The sequence below is a fragment of the Sciurus vulgaris genome (genome assembly GCF_902686455.1).
Source record: "Sciurus vulgaris genome assembly, chromosome: 1".
Classification (NCBI taxonomy): domain Eukaryota; kingdom Metazoa; phylum Chordata; class Mammalia; order Rodentia; family Sciuridae; genus Sciurus; species Sciurus vulgaris.
Genome location: NC_136461.1, coordinates 93,990,543 through 94,009,653, shown reverse-complemented (window position 1 = coordinate 94,009,653; position 19,111 = coordinate 93,990,543).

The window sequence follows — 19,111 nt, the reverse complement described above, 5'->3', positions numbered from 1 at the left end:
ATCTACCTTTCTATTTTGATACCAATACCATGCCGTTTTTGTGACTATTGCTTTGTAGTAGAGTTGAAGATCTGGTATTGCAATACCCCCTGTTTCACTCTTCCTGCGAAGGATTGCTTTAGCTATTCTGGGTTTCTTATTCTTCCAGATGAATTTCATAATTGCTTGCTCTATTTCTGTAAGGTACGTCATTGGGATTTTAATTGGAATTGCATTGAATTTGTATAGCACTTTAGGTAGTATGGCCATTTTGACAATATTAATTCTTCCTATCCAAGAACATGGAAGATCTTTTCATCTTCTAAGGTGTTCTTTAATTTCTTTCTTTAGTGTTGTATAGTTCTCATTGTAGAGGTCTTTCACCTCTTTTGTGAGATTGATTCCCAAGTATTTTATTTTTTCGCTGCTATTGTGAATGGGGTAGTTTTCCTAATTTCTCTTTCTGAAGATTCATCACTTATGTATAAAAATGCGTTGGATTTATGGGCATTGATCTTGTAACCTGCTACTTTACTGAATTCACTTATGAGTTCTAAGAGTTTTCTGGTGGAATTTCCAGGTTCCTCTAAATATATAATCATGTCATCAGCGAACAGGGATAGTTTGAGTTCTTCTTTTCCTATTCGTATTCCTTTAATTTCCTTGGTTTGTCTAATTGCTCTGGCCAGAGTCTCAAGAACGATGTTGAATAGAAGTGGTGAAAGAGGGCATCCCTGCCTTGTTCCCGTTTTTAGGGGGAATGCTTTCAGTTTTTCACCATTTAGAATGATATTAGCCATGGGCTTAGCATAAATGGCCTTTACAATGTTAAGGAATGTTCCCACTATCCCTATTTTTTCTAGTGTTTTGAGCATGAAGGGGTGCTGTATTTTATCAAATGCTTTTTCTGCCTCTATTGAAATAATCATGTGATTCTTGACTTTAAGTCTATTAATATGGTGAATTACGTTTATTGACTCCCTGATGTTGAACCAACCTTGCATTTCTGGGATGAAACCCATTTGATCATGGTGCACTATCTTTTTAATATGTTTTTGTATGCGATTTGCTAAAATTTTGTTGAGAATTTTTGCGTCGATGTTCATTAAGGATATTGGTCTGAAATTTTCTTTCCTTGATGAGTCTCTGTCTGGTTTAGGTATCAGTGTGATATTGGCTTCATAGAATGAGTTTGGGAGGGTTCCCACCTCTTCTATTTTATGGAATACTTTGAGAAGTATTGGAATGAGCTCTTCTTTAAAGGTTTTGTAGAACTCGGCTGAGAACCCATCTGGTCCTGGACTTTTCTTTGTTGGTAGGTTTTTGATGACTTCTTCCATTTCAGTACTTGAAATTGGTCTATTTAAATTGTGCATGTCCTCCTCGTTCAGTTGAGGCAATTCATATGTCTCTAGAAACCTGTTGATGTCTTCGAAATTTTCTATTTTGTTGGAGTATAGATTTTCAAAATAGCTTCTAATTATGTTTTGTATTTCAATCCTGTCTGTTGTGATATTTCCTTGTTCATTCCGAATTTTAGTGATTTGGGTTTTCTCTCGTCTTCTCTTTGTTAGTGTGGCTAAAGGTTTATCAATTTTGTTTATTTTTTCAAAGAACCAACTATTTATTTTTTCAATTTTTTGTATTGTTTCTTTTGTTTCAATTTCATTGATTTCAGCTCTGAGTTTAACTATTTCCTGTCTTCTACTACTTTTGGTGCTGTTCTGTTCTTCTTTTTCTAGGGCTTTGAGCTGTAGTGTTAGGTCGTTTATTTGTTGAGTTTTATTTCTTTTATTAAATGCGCTCCATGAAATAAATTTCCCTCTAAGTACTGCTTTCATAGTGTCCCAGAGATTTTGATATGATGTTTCTTTGTTCTCATTTACCTCTAAGAATTTTTTAATTTCCTTCCTAATATCTTCTGTTATCCATTCATCATATAATAGCACATTGTTTAATCTCCAGGTGTTGGAATAGTTTCTGTGTTTTACTCTTTCATTTATTTCTAACTTCAATCCATTATGATCTGATAGAATACATGCTAGTGTCTCTATCTTCTTGTATTTGCTAACATTAGCTTTGTGGCATAATATATGGTCTATTTTAGAGAAGGATCCATGTGCTGCTGAGAAGAAAGTGTATTCGCTCTTGGTTGGATGGTATATTCTATAAATGTCCGTTAAGTCTAAATTATTGATTGTGTTATTGAGATCCGTGGTTTCTTTGTTCAATTTTTGTCTGGAAGATCTGTCCAGTGGTGAGAGAGGCGTGTTAAAATCACCTAGTATTATTGTGTTATGGTCTATTTGGTTTCTGAAATTGAGAAGGATTTGTTTGACATACATGGATGAGCCACTGTTTGGGGCATAGATGTTTATGATTGTTATATCTTGCTGATTTATGCTTCCCTTAAGACGTATGACATGTCCTTCTTTATCCCTTCTGACTAACTTTGGCTTGAAGTCCACATTATCGGAAATGAGGATGGATACTCCAGCTTTTTTGCTGAGTCCATGTGCATGGTATGTTTCTCCCCATCCTTTCACCTTTAGTCTATGGGTATCTTTTTCTATGAGGTGAGTCTCTTGCAGGCAACATATTGTTGGATCTTTCTTTTTAATCCAGTCTGCCAGTCTATGTCTTTTGATTGATGAATTCGGGCCATTAACATTCAGGGTTATTATAGAGAAATGATTTGGTTTCTCTGTCATTTGGTTCATTTTTTAAATTTTGTTTATTTATTTGTTTGACACAACTTGTTTCCTCCTTTATTTGACAATTCCTTTAGGATAATTCCTCCCTTTGCTGATTTGCCTCTTTGTTTTTCATCTCTTCCTCATGGAATATTTTGCTGAGAATGTTCTGTAATGGTGGCTTTGTTTTTGTAAATTCTTTTAGCTTTTGTTTATCATGGAAGGATTTTATTTCATCGTCAAATTTGAAGGTAAGTTTTGCTGGGTATAAGATTCTTGGTTGGCATCCATTTTCTTTCAGGGCTTGAAAAATGTTGTTCCAGGCCCTTCTAGCTTTTAGGGTCTGGATTGAAAAATCTGCTGATATCCGTATTGGTTTCCCCCTGAATGTAATTTGGTTCTTTTCTCTCACAGCCTTTAAAATTCTGTCTTTATTTTGTATGTTCGGTATTTTCATTATAATGTGCCTTGGTGTGGGTCTGTTGTAATTTTGTGTATTTGGAGTCCTATAAGCATCTTGAACTTGATTTTCCATTTCATTCTTCAGATTTGGGAAATTTTCTGATATTATTTCATTGAATAAATTGTTCATTCTTTTTGCTAGACCTTCCTCAATCCCGATAATTCTTAAATTTGGCCTTTTCATGATATCCCATAGTTCTTGTAGATTCTGTTCATGATTTCTTACCATCTTCTCTGTTTGTTCAACTTTGTTTTCAAGGTTAAATATTTTGTCTTCAATGTCTGAGGTTCTGTCTTCCAGGTGTTCTATCCTATTGGATATGCTTTCTATGGAGTTCTTAATTTGGTTTATTGTTTCCTTCATGTCAAGGATTTTTGTTTGTTTTTTTTTCAATATCTCTAACTCTTCATTGAAATGATCTTTTGCTTCCTGTATTTGCTCTTTTAACTGTCGATTGGTGCAATCATTCAATGCTTGCATTTGCTCTTTCATCTCATCATTTGCTTCTCTGATTATTTTAATTATGTACATTTTGAACTCCTTTTCTGTCATTTCTTCTGCCATGCTGTCATTGGGTTTTATTGATGTAACATCTAGATTTGTTTGCAGCATTTTCCTTCCTTGTTTTCTCATATTGTTCAGGTATCAGTGGACCGCTGAGATATTGCAGATTTCCTCTATTGACTTACAATGTCCCTGAAGATTTCTATATATATCCCCCCTTAGCCTTCAGTAGGCTGAAGTCTTGGAGGAAGTTGATAATGCGGTGCTCCACAAGGAAGCTGCCTCTCTAGGAGTGGTGTCCTTCAGGTGGGGTATAATCCCTGCTAGTGGGCAGAGGTGCCTCCACTTGTTGACCAATGGTCATCCAAAGGGGACCTAGGCTGTGGGCTGAGGCAAGGCCTGTTTGGGCCTGAGTCTCTTGTTTTACCGTCCTTGTGGGGGAACCTCACCCAGCAGGGAAGACTCACCTGGTGGGGAGGTCTCGCTGGTCAGTTCCCTCCTAGAGGTTCCCCTCAATTTACAGCTACCGCCTGGGCTGGGCTGCCTTCCTCTGCAAAGTTCCCAGGGGCCCGGCCCTGCCTCCTGGGCCTGGGAGCCTCACCCTTTGCAGATCAATCTCCTTAGGCTGCCCCTCCTCAGAGAATCTGCCCGCAGGCCTGGAACCTTCGCTCCATCCTACACCTGTCTCTGTGCGGTTCTTCCACCCACAAGCCTCCTAGATCCTGGGACCCTGCTCTGCACCTAATCGCCTGGCTATGCGGCCCCTCCTCTGAGCAGCCACCTGAGGCCCCGAACAATCGCCTTGAATCCCAGAGACCCGCCACAGGCCTCTTCCTCCAGACAGCCACCCAGTATTCTGGTGTGGTCACTAGGAGTCCAAGAAACTCACTTCGAGTCTCCTCCTCCCACCAACCACCCGTAGCCCTGGGCAATCACTCACTCCAAGTCGAAGTGACCCTCCCCTTTCCTCCTCCTTCTCCAGATAACTCCCCGGGTATTCAGGAGCGGTCGCTCTGAGTGGCTCTGAATCCACGTGACCCGCTGCACGGGTCCTCTGGGCAACCGCCCGGAGCTCTGGTGCGGCCACTCAAGACCATGCGACCCACCACGCTTCTCCTCCAGGCAGCCCCCCTGTGTTCAGGAGCTGTCACTTTAAGTCCAAACAACTCACCACTCGCCTTCTCCTCTGAGCAGCCACCTGGAGCGCTAATGCAGTCACTGCGAGTCCAAACGACCCGCCGCGCTCCTCCTCTTCCTCCTCCTACTCCTCCGGGCAGGCCCCGGGGTTCAGAAGTGGTCTGAGTTCAAGCAGCTCGCCACGCAGCCCCTTCTCTGGCAACCGCCTGTAGCTCTGATGTAGTCACCCCGAATCCAAGCGGCCGCGCTCCTCTTCCTCCTCCTAGTCCTCAGGGCAGGCCCTGGTGTTCAGAAGCGTCATTCTGAGTCCAAACAGCTCGCCGTGCAGCTTCTCCTCTGGCAACCGCCTGTAGCTCTGGTGCAGTCACTCCGAATCCAAGTGGCCACGTTCCTCCTCCTCCTCCTCAGGGCAGGCCCCGGTGTTCTGAGTCATCACCTCCCCTGGGCTCTCCTCGCCACTCCTCCCCTGGGCAGCCACCGGAGCCCCAGTGGTTGCTCCGAGTCCCAGCGCTGTGCCAAGCGGCCTCCTTTACGGCACTCCCAGTTGTCCTCGTTCACTGCTCCAGCGGGGGGAGGGGTGTCTCGCCGGCAGCTCTACTTCACAAAGTTCCCTGCTTTCCGGGACCACCGTCCCATCCGGGATGCCTTCCCAATGGGTGAGAGTCACCCGGCTGCTTTGAGTTGGTCCCAAGTGTCTCAATATCTCCTCTTTTGAATCCTGAGTCCTGGAGCAACATGAAATGCAGCCACCCTCTAGGCCGCCATCTTGAAACTTCCCGCATTAACCTTTGAAATCGCCTTTGAAACCTTGATCTTGCTCACTCGCCAGGGAGTAAGGAGTCAGCCTGAGTTAGTTAATGTGTCATTAGTCCCAACATAGAAACTTTTAATTTTTATCAAACTTAAAATAAGCATCTAAGAAAGATAACTTAGAGCCAACCCAAGTTTTCCTAGTTTATCAAATAAAGCAAGTTAGCTGTTGTATGCATATGATTTATTTAGCATGTAATTTATTATTAGGTAGTACATTGTATACAGTTGTATTGTGATACAGTGTGTATTAGACAACGCAGACAGCCATGATAAAAGCACATAGACTGGATTACTTAAATAATGGATGTTTATCTTGTCACAGTTTCGGAAAATGGAAATCAAAGATTAGGTTCCCAGCAAGGTCAGTTTCTGTAAGGGTTATTTCTGGATCCCAGATGGCTATTTTCTCTCCCCATATCTTCATTAAGAGAGAAAGTAAGAGTTTGCAAGATCAATCTTTTGGGTGTCTCTTTTCATAAAGTCAGCAATGTCATCATGAAGGCCCTCCTTCATGAGTTCATCTAAACCTAATTACCTACCAAAGGCACCATCTCTAATACCTTCACATTAGAAGACTTTGACATGAATTTTAAAGGGACAAAATTCCATCCATAACACTATATGTATAGCTCATATGTAAGGTTACCATAAATACATCCTCCAAATTAGAATGTTTTTGAGCAAGAAATGTGTGGTATTGATAATCACAGAGGAAACAGTTGTAAATTTTTTTCAGGCAAAGAGCTGAGATCATTCTTTCCTAAGTTATTTCACTGTGCATAAGGACAGAAATCATATTTTTAAGTTAGTACTTCCACTGAAATTTATGCTTGACTGCCTAAAGTACTTAGCACTATTAGTTTAATATCTATGTTTTGCATATAGTACAGAAAGATAAAGGGAAATGGAACATAAATTGAGTATTTTTTAGGCATTGTGCTGAGTGTTATAAAAAATATCAAGTGCAGATATGGATCATTTTCTACTTAAGAGGTGATGCAGAAAATAAACATACGACACATTGGGTAAGACTACGGATTATGAGAATAAGCTGTGTGGATTTAAATCACAGCTCCACTTCTACTAAAATCACAGTTCCACTTCTACTACTACTGTGTGACACTTTTTCAACATACTGTATAAACTTGATCACCTTTTCCGTATTTCATTCTTATCATCTCTAACATATGTGGATAGTAAAAGTAGTCACATCCTAAGAATAAATATATACTGTTTCTGTATGTACACGTGTGTTTGCATTTTAGATGCCCTAGCACATGTAGTAGATAAGTGTTTCCTATAAATACTGGATAAGTGTTTATTTTGTTTTCTATTATCCCAGAGATCACTGTGGTTGATTTTACATATTTATTTAACTTATAAATAATATAAATTTATTTCTCAAGGTTCTGGAAGCTGAGAGGTTCAAAATCAAGGTGATGTCAGGTTTGATGGCAAGTGAAAGCTTGTTCTCTGCTTCCAGCATGGCTCCTTGAACATTATGTCCTCACAAGGTGGAAGAGCAATTTATGAGAATGTCACACTTATGACTTCATCACTTCCTGAAGAACTTACTTCTTAATACTATCATGTTAGCAATTTTCAAGATTTGAATTTTGGAAGATACAGACCATTCTTTCATTCCATATGGTGAATCTCCCTCAAATTAGGCTCCGTGGTAAAAAAGTTTTTGACAAGTCAAGAGTTGTGGTGCACACCTGAGTCCAGCTACTCAGGAGCATCTTAGGAAGACCCTGTCTCAAATTTTAAAAAGTTTTATAAAGGGCTCAGAAGGTAGCTCAGAGTTAGAATATTCCTGGACTCAATCTCCAGTATTGCAAAACCAAATAAAACAACAAACAAACAAACAAAAAAAAAAAACAACTTGACAGAGGCTTTCCTCCTACTCCAATTGCATGTCCTGTGATAGAACATATCACATGACGAGCACATCTTTGTTGCTTTAAGTCATTGAGGCTTTAGGATTGTTATTGCAGTATTGCCTGGCCTAGTCTTCTAGTTACAGACATATTTATAAATTTCTCAGTGCAACAAGAGATATTAAAATATCTAGGTTATCATGTGACTTGATTTTATTTATTTATTTATTTTTAGATTTTACTTCACTAATGGTACAAGTTGCTGTTTTTGCACACTAAAAATGTGCAATGAAAATATTATTTCTAGGAGGATTATAATTAAATATGCTTAATTATTCAAATTATTTTATCTTTAATTTTTATATTTAAAAGACTATCCTTTTTTGCTTTTATTAGTTTATTATAGCTGTATATAATAGTTGAATTCATCTTGACATAATCCTACATGCATAAAATTTAATTACCATTTCAGTCCCTGGTGCCCTCTTCTTCTTCTGCCCCCCTTTCCCTCTACTGGTTTATCTTCCACTCATTTATTTATTTTTAATTGGTGCTTTATAGATATACATAAAATAAGAATTAACTGGGGTATATTTATACATGCACATAGCATAATTTTGTCAAATTAATTATGTATCTCCTCCATTTTTCCATCCCTCCTCTCATCCCTCTGTTTTCCCTCCACTGATCATCCTTAGGAATTCCCTTAGTTTTGATTATAAAGAGATTTTGTCTTGCTCCTATCATATGGGCAATTACCAAGAATACTAATAATAATAAATGCTGGTGAGGATGTGGGGAAAAGGTACATTAATACATTGTTAGTGAAATTGCATATTAGCAAAACCACTCTGGAAAGCAGTATGGAGATTCCTCAAAAACAGCAAGAGTGGAATCACCATATGACCCACCTATTCCACTGCTGTATATTTATCCAAAAGAAATGAAATCAATATACTATAGTGATACAGCCACATCAATGTTTATAGCACAACAACGTATAATAGCCCAGTTATGGGACCAATCCAGATGCCCTTCAATAGATGAATGGATTAAGAAAATGTGGTATATATACATAATGGTGTTTTACTTAGCCATAAAGAAAAATGAAAATAGGGTATTTGCTCAAAAGTGGTTAAAACTGGAAAAAAAAAAAAAAAAAAAACATCATCATAAGTGAAATAAGACAGACTCAGAAAATCGATGATGAAATGTCTCAGAAAAAAAGGTTCAGGGATTGTGGATATCTTAAATGGCTTTCTTAAGTCTTCTAAGAAGGAAACAATTAATTTTAAAAGTAAACTTACTTGTTTTTAATTGTGATAGAGCATGCAGAATATAAAATTTGCTATTTTACCCATTTTTTAGAATTTATTGATTCTTTCTAGTTATATATAGTATTAGGATACTTTTTAACATAATCACAAAGGCATGGAATATACTACTACAATGTTGTGCACTCATATTCATAAATATCATATTTGTTTTATTTTGTTTTAATTCATAGTACTGCTAACCAGAGTTGATTTTGGGGTCATTATCTATAAGTGATCTGGCTTTAGAAGAAAAGATGACACAATTAATGTCTTAAAAATCTGAATTAGAAAGTATATATGGATTTTAGAAAAATAACCTAATACATAAATTTCATATTTTAGCATAATGTATTAATAGCATTGTCATACCATCCTTTGACAAAGAAATTATGTTTCTTTGTGGAAATTTTATAAATATGCATATATATGTATACACACACTAATTAAAAATATGTTAGTCTTTGGGTAAAATTATTGCTTTCTATTCATATAATCTAAATCTATTTATTTATAGATAGTTTCACATATGGCTGAGTGAAATGCTACTTTCACAACAGATTATATGAACAGGAGAGAGAGATTTTATATAGAAACTTTATAGATGTAGATCTGTTTCTTCAAAATAAGAATTGATTCTGTTCTGTATGACCTCAGATTCATCTAATGAAATCAGAGCAGCTAACCACATGTGGACTTTCAAGTGTTGAAGTTTTCAAAGCCTTGGGCATTGTGATTAAATGTGTGCTTTTGTGTGATATGTATATACTATGATGTACAAATTGGGACAAATATGTTATATAGGGAAAACTGAAGATCTTTTTAAGCTTAGGAAAAGGAGATTTTAAAATGGTAAAAAGTGAAAATGCTGTAAGCTAAGAGAAAAATTTTGCATATCCATTCTATTTAAACTGTTTACTGAACATTTATTACATGCCAATCATTGGACCCTGATTGTGTTTATCACTGGGCAGAGTCCTATAACATATACTATGAACACATTTTTGGGAAAAACACTATATTAGTAATACTACTTAAAAACTGGAAATAAGTCAAAGATACTAAATATATAATATTTCTATGAAAATGCTTTTTTAAAGTAATTTAAAATAGAAGATAGACCTATTTTTAAATGTAGAATACTGCTATTTAGATGTTCATATTACCAGACTTTTGTTCCTGGGGCAAAGTAATAAGAAAACAAATAAATTGCAAACAATTAGCTCCTATCATGAAAAGCCTTTGAGAAAAACAATATAAAATATATTTAGAACAAAGAATTAAAATACATTCAGAATTAAACGGTAAGAATGCTCCAGGAGCAGAATAATAAGAATGTTAATGTTAACTAGGAATATTTTAAAAATAAACAAATGGTATGATGCAGCAAGTGCCATAATGGGACTTGTAAAAATGAGAGTCCTCTGTAAATTAATTTACATACTTAATCCACTTGAGTTAAAAAGCATGAGATTTTCTTAGAAATTGATAAAATGACTTAAAAGAATATGAGGTATAATAAAAATGTAAAACCAGCCAGAAAAAAGTTTTAATTCTAAACATGTTTCACTTAACTGTATTGTGCATAGTGAGAAATGCACATATGCATCGGCCCTGATCTTCTCTCTTGTGCTGTCATTTCCATCTTTTTTCTTTTTAGTTTCCATTGGAGTTTTTTTTCATTTGCTCTGTCTTCCATGTTATGACTTTTAGCTGCGTCTATGGTCACTATATTATTCAACAAATCTGTTGGTTCTTTAATTTCAAATACTATGCTTGATTTTAAATGTTTTCCTTAATATCTAGAATGATCTTTGGTTCTTTTTTATAGTATATTGTAATGGTGAGCCACCTAATCCTTTCCTTTATTTTTCTTCTGTTTTCTACTCTCTTGAGCATAGATATCATAACAATCTTATAATCCTGTTTGCTAGTTCCAAACTATATACAATGGAGTTCTACTCAGCATAAAAAAAAGAATCAACTTATGGCATTTGTTGGTAAATGGATGGAAATGGAGAATATCATGCTAATGAAATTAGCCAAGCTGAGAATCTCAAAGGTCAAGTGTTATCTCTCATTTGCGGAAGTTAGAGTAATACAAAGGAAAGGGAGAGGGAAAGATAGATAACATAAAGAACCAATTAACTACATAGTGATGGACAAGTGAAAGGAAGTCTAGTAGAGGAGAGGAAGGAGAGTGGAGGGAGGACAGGAAGGAAAGAGAGTGGCAAAAGAGGGGAATCCTGAACTGAAATGGAATTCCATGCACTTATGGGTTTGTCAGGATGAACCCGACTATGTATAACTATAAAATAATAATAATAATAATAATAATAATAAAAAACAGAACAAAAATTATTAATATTACTTTTCTTTACACAATTTTTTCTGGGGTATTGGTTACACAGTCTGTTCTCTTTGTATGTAAAGTAATTTTACTATTAGGCAACATATATAAAAAGTATGCTTTTTTATATGTTAATGTATGTCTAGGACCCAGATGATATTCTGTTCTGCCAGAATTTTCACTGTTCTCAGACTGAATAGTAGTGTGGACACAAAGGAATCTTGAACATGATTCAAGGAGTCTTGAATGAGAAATCTTGAAAAGGATTGAGCTGCCTCAGGGCTGGCTGCAGTGGTAACATGTTTCTGCTTCTCTCACTGAAACCTGGATTCCAGGGTTTGCTCCCTGAGGCCTTTGCTTAGATTCTAAGAGACTTCATTGTGCCCTGAACCAGTGGTTCTCACGGAATCTTAGAATTTGAAAAATGTGTTAAAGTGATTACTCATCCTGTTTTTGAAGTGGCATGTATCCTGGCAGATCTTTTATTTCAGTTATTACTAGGATGTAGATAATTTTACTGTGTGCCTTTTTATAAACCTTTGGCCTTACCCTCCTATCTTCCAAATAGGTCCTATACTCAGTAAACCCCTTCTTTGGGAAAGCTGGTAGGTATCCACAGAAAAAAATAGAATTAATTATTGCCAGCTTGCATCAAAACAGTTTTTTTCTCTCCAGAAATTTTCACCATCTACTCCTCATTATTTATACTGTGCTCCATGATCCTTTTCATAATATAATTTTTCTAATTAATCCAGCTTTTGTTGGTTCTGGTTGTGAAAACAGCAGTTTTAGCCTGCCATGATGTACTGTAGTTTTGCAAGAAAGAGCACTTACTGCACTAAAAGATCAAACACTGTAATAATAATAGACTCCATGTTAACTAAGGAAGGGAAGGCCTATATTCTGTCTGTTCTTTTCCCAAGGTTATTCCTTCAGTCATTAAGAAATAACTGTGGGATTCATAAGTTCACTTTACCTTTGTTATTTAGTTCTTCCCTCAACACTAAATCTGGATGCTGCCATACTTTTGTTTTAAAAAAAACACTCATTTGTTATTTCCGTCAGATTCCAGACTGATACTACCTACTTCTACAGACTTCGTCCCCATTTGGGACGTAGGTTCTTCTTAATCCTCCAAATATAATTAAATCAATGTATTGAAGTTTAAAATACTTTAATAATGATTTGAGATTTGATTAAAACAAAAACATGACAAACCACAGAAGTAATATTTGAGCCACAACTACTTATGACTATTTCCTGCATCCATGACTTAACCTTCTGTATGATATTTCTTATTAAATACTTTCTTTTCTCAGATTTTTTTTCAACCTGTTTTATTTTATTTTAATACAGAATTTCACTGAGCAGCTTGGTGCCTGGCTAAATAGCTGAGGCTGGTTTTAAACTTGCAGTCCGCCTGCCCCAGTCTCCTGAGCAGTTGGAATTACAGGCATGCATCATGAGCCTGGCTTCAGCTTTGTAAAATCTAACACCTACTCCAGCGATTTCAGACTCAGTGAGAGTTTGTAGTTCTTTCTCAACTGCTAAAGAACATTTTCCTGGTGTGCATATTTTACTTGAGATGTTATTTTACCTATAACAACTTGCATTATTAGTCATGAAAGATGTATTTTCCCTTTAGATACTCATTTGGAATAGTATTCCGTTTTTAATATAGCATAGTCAAATTTCTAATTGAAAAGTCCCCAAAATGATCATTTTATAATAAAAAGAACATTCATAAGTCATCCTTAGAAAGTAAAGAAGACTATTGAAGTTCTCCAAGATATTGAGTCCAGTTTTAGATCTACAGATTTAGACACACCTTGTACATAAATTTTTGGTGAATTCTCTTAAGTTCCCCATTAATATGTGTTTCACAGGTGGAAATAGGATTGAAAGATAAAACTCTTTATAAATGAAAGTTAATAGAAAACATAATATTTTCCAAAATGTCATTTGTTTACATTCTTTTAATATGAGGATTATCATGCATCACACAATAGACAATATTATGGAAATTCTTTTTAATGGGTTAATTTGAAAAATACACTGGAATTTTATTATTATCATTGAATCTTTTTGATTCAAAGTTTAAAAAAATGTATTAATACATGTCTAATGATTTGTGATATTTAGGTATATTTAAGTTATTCTGTAACTTCTGAAAAATATATTTAATTAAGTTTTCTATGGTTTGTATATATATTTTATCATTTCATTGTTGTAAAACAAAATTTGTTGTTATTGTGTGTATGTATATTTTCATTTAGGTTTAAAAATTTTAATAGAATATTAGGAAACTTAAGAAATTTCATAAAATCTTTTGAAAAAATCAGAGTGAAGTAAAGATCAAAACTTTATACATATGGTATAACATGAATTTCTTTACATATTTAGTCAATTGTGCAATTGCAGAGCATTAAATAATACTATCTTTACTTAGTGGTTATGATACCATCTTTACCAAGGACTTAATTATTTTTGTACACACCTGGATCTAAACTGTCCTATACAAGGATTTTTCTATACTATTAATGGTAATACTTTTTTATTTTATTTATGAAATATATCATATAGAACAGAGGAGGAAAATACATTATAAATTAAATATGCAGCACAAACATTATTTCCTATTTTAATATCTGGAAGGTAATAAACTACTATTATGCTTTTCCAAAGTTATGTTAGCTTTATCAACTTATTCTTCTGCTACTTTAACTTTAGATTATTATTTATTTTTATTTCCAAGAAATTGTTACACTAGATTTTCAGATTAACATGAGAAAAACAGATATTCTCCATCTTTCTGGTATTCAGTGTTAACTATTATGACCAAGTAATGAGTTGTGATGTAGAAGAATTCTGGAATTGTTGGCTCACTCCATTGCCTTAGTTTTGGGAAGATTTAAGTTTTCTCAGACATGTATATATCAGACATTGCTATTACAAACATTTCAAATAAAGTTTAACCCTATTTTTAGAAAGTTGATCCTACCTATGATTTCCACACAATCACGAAGGGGGTGGGAGTGACAGCAGTTAGAATTCACATATTTGTAGTTTATATTTTGTTTAAACAAGTTATGGAGAGAACTGTTATTATGGTTTGGATGTGAAGGGTTCCCCAAAAGCTCATGTGTGACACAATGCAAGAAGGATCAGAGGAGAAATGATTGGGTTGTAAGGGTCTTAACAAATCATTGAATTAATCCCCTGATAGGGATTAATTGAGTTTTAACTGAAGTGGTAGGGTATGGTTGGAGGAGATGGGAATTGGGGTGTGGCTATGGGCATATATTTTGTATCTGGCAAGCAGAGATATCTCTCTCTGCTTCCTATGTGAGTGGTTTCCCTCTGCCACACCCTTCCACCATGATGTCTTGCCTCACCTGGAGCTGGCCTTCTATGAACTAAGACCTGTGGAACTGTGAGCCCCCAAATAAACTTTTCCTCCCTTAAAATTGTTCTGGTCAGATCTTTTAGTCACAGCAATGAAAGAACTGACTAGAACAACTGGGATTTGGCATTATACAAACATTTTGTGCGTAAGGAGACCTAATAAAAGGAATCTTATCTACAATTTAAAATCAGTCTCTAAAATTCCCTTATTTGCACTTTGAAATTTCTTTCTGAAATTTTCAGTTATCTCCTTAAAGGCCAGCTAGTTGGTCTTGCCTGTTGTTACTGTACGCTGTATTTTTCATAGATGCGGGAAGTTATCCTGTAGCAAAATGCAATCCTGTAATCCCAGTGGCTTGGGAGGCTGAGGCAGGAGGATCCTGAGTTCAAAGGCAACCTCAGTAAAAGTGAGGTGCTAGGCAACTCAGTGAGACCCTGTGTCTAAATAAAATACAGAATAGGGCTAGGATTGTGGCTTAGTGGTTGAGGGGCCCTGAGTTCAATCCCCAGTATCAAAACAAAAAATTAAAAAAAGATAATTAGAATTCAGTTTTTTGAAAAAGTCTTCATCCCATGTGTTTAATCTCCAAATGTACTTTTACTTTATCTCATTCTTGTTTTATTTAGAAAAAAACTGAAATGTTCCTATGCATTATCATCATGTTGTAAACAACCTCCAAGTTCAAGTTCTTTTTTTTTTCTCTTGCTGATATATACATATTTTTCAGAACTCATGGCTTTCACATGTTTGCTTTCTATTAATGAAAACTTATAAAATTCCCCTCTGATCCAGTATATTTATTTTCTGATCAATAGCATACAAGTAATAATTGTAATCTAAGTCCTATTTTTTTGTTTTTTCATTAAACAGTGCTTTCTTCCCAAAGTTAAAAAACATGTACATGTTACTGCAGGTGATAAATATGGATTATAAGATTGCTTGGAGATGATATTGTTAGGAGACTAAATATTTATGTTGGTGCTGTAATACTTCTGGTTCATGGAAATCAATATTAAGACTAAAGGAACACCAGCATCCCCAGGCACTATAGTAACCTGTCATTATCCTGAATCAGTTGCTTTTCCTCTCTACCTCTCTGTCCTCATTCAAACTTCTGCACACTTTATTCATTCTATTTTTCTATCAGTGTCACGAATTCCACTCACCCCTGGCTTCTGTTTATTGTCTTATATTTTCCCCTAGTTTTACTCCTTCACTTTGAATCCTTTGGCAGTATGGCTCATGATCTATTCAGTCTCTTCCATTGAGCAATTTAGAAAATTTATATTTGGAACAGATCCCACGTTGGATCAGTGATTATCAAAATGTGGACTCTCGGGGTGGGGATATAGCTCAGTTGTTAGAGTGCTTGTCTTGCAAGCACAAGGCCCTGGGTTTGATCCCCAGCATCGCAAAAAAAAAAAAAAAAAAAAAAAAAAAAAAAAAAATGTGGACTCTCAATGGCCCCTGAGATACTTTCGGTGAGTCTCCACACTCAAAACAGTTGTTCTAATAATAATGAGCTGCTATTTCACTTTTCACTGTATTGACACCAGCACTGATGGTTCAAAAACACAATGAGTGCTAGGGCCTTTATGTGAGTGAAAGCAATGACAGCAAGCCATGTTAGTATGGATATGGGTACTAATAGTATTCTTTGCAGCTATGCTTTCTTATGAAATGAAAAGTTTCTCTTTCACTTGAAAAAATGACCTTTAAAATATATCAGTAATTATCAATATTATTAAGTACTACCTACTACATGCAGATATTAAAAATTAGCAAAGTAGAAATTATTTATAAGACACTGCTGCTGTGTTCTAATTTTTATTGATTTTCTGTACATTGTATCCTGGAATACATTTCTCTTGCAGATCTATGGGAGAAGGTCCTCTAATCGTTGGCATAGCCTCCCTCCAATGCCAGTGCACGGTCACTTGATTTGCTTTGTGAGCACTGTTCCTCTGTGCCTACTCATATTTCCATGAATGTGTAAAATTCAAGTCACATCAAAAGCCAAATGCTGAAATTCAGCTAAATGTACCTAAGTATTGATCTTTGATATACTCTTCTCAAAATGGACAAACAACATGGTAGACTTTTATCAGCTTTAGTCTCTCTTGCCAAAAAAAAGCAGACCTAACAGAGGCATGTTGACCAAGCTGATTTTCTCCCTGCTGGCAGCACCATGTTCCTGAAGCTGTGCTTCTCAATAGACAAAGACTGGATTCCCTTCTTCCTGCTCCCTGGAACTCCTGCTGTAACTAGATCTGAGAATGGTGACATCCAAAGCCCTAAAAATAAATTCACTTCTTCGGTTAGCCTGAGCGATTTTCTATTTCTTGTAATCAATACCCCTAAAGTGATAGACTCTGCTTGCTCTCAACAGCAACTTGAAATGTTATGACAATGATGTGTCTCACTTTAAAGGCCTGATTTACAGCATCATAAAGGGTGTGAACACAATCTGTAATAGATATCTTATAGACTTCTGGCTAGGCGCCCAAGCTACAAAAAACAGTTTTGATGAAACAGAAGGGAGAGGAGATAATGGGTCTAGATTGCTTGCTGAAATCTTATTTATCTACTTATTGGGAAGAGTTCATAGTGAGAGTGATAAGATATTTTTACAAACAGCAGAGAATCTCTGGGGGTTACATGCATTTGGCCCTGCAGGACTCAGGGATGTTTTATCACCTTAGCTAAATGAAAATATTAGCAAATGTTCCAGAGAAGAGTGTTGTTGGAAATAAGGCACCCTAACAGCAAAGCTATTAAATTCAATGCATATGGGTTTGTTTCTAATTAGTCTTCATAAATACCTACGTCCTAGAAGTTAGCAGAATTAATTAATTGCTAATTTGGAAGTATCTAAAACTATTTAAGAGAAAAGCTGATTAAGCTGCCTTTAAAATATGCTGGCTATTTCTCTCTAGTCTCCTTGACTGTTAGGTCTTTGTAAAGAAAACAATCAACTCATTCACCACTGCAATTCAACTTGATAAAGTAAATATTCAATAATATGCTGCTGAATGGATTCTGGACAAGCTTGAATACTAGACTTCTGTTCAGTCTAGTGCCATGGCAAGTTTTGTCTGTCTCATAAATAAATTTCAAATCTATGTACTGTTCTGGTTTTAACAAAATCAACTTTACCTTATACAGACTTCTGCAGTATTTTAAATATTTTAAAATATTTTTGCTTTCCTGCAATCTATCATCATTACTAGAGCAATAATAATTTAAAAACTCAAATATGATTATGATAATTCCCTAAATATAAACCTTCAGAACTTTATCAATTTACTAGAACAAAAACAAAGTTTATTGTATGACAAATAAAGGTCTGTTCTGTGTCCTCTGGAAGCTTTCCTTCATGCCACTTTTGACATTACTCTTTATACACAGATTCCTGAGGGATCATGGGGTGATCCTTCCTGCTTTTTGCCCCTTCAAAATGCTGTTCTCATCCTCTTTCAGTAGTGAACACCATTTCTTCTTTCAGATTTCAGTGCAAACAACTGTTCCTCATAATCTTCTATATAGATATAAAATTATGACACTTTATTTACATTTTTCTCCACAATGCTTGTTACAGTTGGCAACTGCATGCTCATGTGGTGATTATTTCTGATGCTTGTCATATTCAGAAGAATTTAGGATCACGTCCATTTCTGTTCATCATTATACATCTCCATCATTGTGTAGTACTTTGCATATAAAAATACCGATTTTCAAAAAAATTTTAATTTGTTCTAATTATTTACACATGACAGCAGAATGCATTTTGACACATTGTACACAAATTGTACAAATTGCACAATTTCTCTTTCTTCTGTACATGATACAGCGTCACACCAGTTGTGCAATCATACATGTATACAGGGTGATAATGTCCATCTCATTCCACCATCCTTCCCATCCCAACACCCCCTCTCCCTGCCTTACTCCCCTCTACAAAATCCTAAGTTCCCCTATTCTTCCTAACCTCCCCTCCCCCCGGTCATGGAGCAGCATCTAATTTTCAAAAAAAAATTAGACCTTTGCATTTTAGGAATTGACTTATTTCACTTAGCCTCATATTCTCCAGTTCCATCCATTCACCTGAAAATGCCATAATTTCATTTCTTCTTTAAGACTGAATAATATTACATTGTGTATACCTAACACAGTTTCTTTATCCATTCATCAGTTGAAGGGCATCTAGGTTGGTTCCACAATCTAGTTATTGTGGATTAAGCTGCTATAAACATTATTGTGACTGTGTCACAGTAGTATACTGATTTTAAGTACTTGGGAGTGCTTAAAACAAGGAGTGGGATAGCTGGGTCAAATTGTGGTTCTATTTCAAGTTTTCTGAGATGTCTCTATACTGCGTTCCATAGTGGTTGCACCAATTTGCATTCCCACCAGCAATGTATGAGTATACCTCTTTTTCCACATCCTCAACAACACTTATATTCTTGATAATTGTCATTCTGACTAGAGTGAGATGAAATCATAGAGTAGTTTTGATTTGCATTTGCATTTCTCTATTGATGGATTGTATTTCTTCTTCTGTGAAGTGTCTGTC